A 1,234-nucleotide genomic window follows, 5' to 3' on the forward strand; every position below is an offset into this window, starting at 1 on the left:
AGGTGCCTGAGGGTGAGATGCAGTAGGCGCAGCAGGTATTGGAGGGGGAGGAAGGCTTGGCATCCTTGGAGGGATTATGCTGTCAGCACCTGGCACGTGGTCGGTGCTCAATAAATATTTACTGAATGAATCAGTTTTCCAGTTTCAAAATGTGTCCCGGGAAGCACGGGCCCCAGGGGATGCCTCGCGAGAGGAGACTTGGGAGCTGAGCCTGGAAAACGCGAGTCCGCTCTCACGCTTGGAGGTGAACGTGGGTCCCCCGAGGGCTCTGCGAAGCCCCATGAGAGAGAAGCCGCTGCTTTTCTGTGCAATACACTTCCCCAGCGTGTCTGACGCTGTGGACCCTCCCCTCCCCGTTTTTCTCGTGATTCTTGTGCCTGGGAGGAAGCCCTGGACACGGGGACCCTCCCGGGTCTGGTGTTCCAGTTGCCATCACTAGCGCTCAGCTTCTCGGGGCTCAGGCCCCCCGACTTGTAAGATGGAGGTGCTGCCCCAGGCTGAGTGAGGTGCTGCAGGAGGAGGGGCCGAACAGGGGGGCCGAGCAGACACAGCCCCGGCCGGTCTCCGGCCAGAGGCCACACGGGGGGCGGGGGGGTGGTGTCCCCGGGCACGCGTGTTTCCACAGGGAGAACGGGTTTCACAAGTTGGACTGTCCTCAGCCCAGGTTTGGGGGCAGGGCGTCAGCACTAACTCTAAACCAGATCGCTAACGAGGCACTAACCAGAGGCTAACAAGGGCTAAGCCAGGTCTTAAACCCCCCAGCGCCAGCAGCCCAGGGTCCCGGGAGCCGGGGGCAGCGTCGAGTTCCTCTGCCCCCCTCCCTCCCCAAAATAAGCAAAACCAAAACCGAAGTTAAATCTAAACTTAAACATAATAAATATCTTTTCTAAAAACCAAACCAAAGCAACAAACTCAGAGGGTTAAACCGACCCCCAGATCCATTAAAATCAAAGGAACAGCAGAAGCCCACCCCGGTGGGAGCTTGGAGGGGTAGCCGCTGAGTGAGGAGTGACTTGGAGCTGGAGCGGTTTGCTTTCTGGCTGTCAGCGAGCGAAGAAAGGTCCCTTTAACGTTTTCCATCTCTGTGCTTGCACGTCCTGGCGGGGAGGCCTCTGCGCTCCAGGGCGATCCGGGCGGGGCAGTGGCTGGGCCTCGGGAGGAGAGCGGGAGCCTGGCCAGAGGTCTGCGGGCCTGGCAGTGGCTGGGAGGGCAGAGTGAGGTCCTGGCGGCTCCT

At 60.1% G+C, this 1,234-nt stretch overlaps 1 protein-coding gene across 1 annotated transcript in view; it reads left to right on the plus strand.

The window, feature by feature from the left end:
• The window catches only part of NRXN2 (neurexin 2), a 116,296-nt gene that overhangs the window by 99,195 nt on the left and 15,867 nt on the right, over positions 1–1,234 (plus strand). The window lies entirely within an intron of this gene.

This window comes from Myotis davidii, unplaced genomic scaffold (assembly GCF_000327345.1).
Source record: "Myotis davidii unplaced genomic scaffold, ASM32734v1 scaffold425, whole genome shotgun sequence".
NCBI classification, from domain to species: domain Eukaryota; kingdom Metazoa; phylum Chordata; class Mammalia; order Chiroptera; family Vespertilionidae; genus Myotis; species Myotis davidii.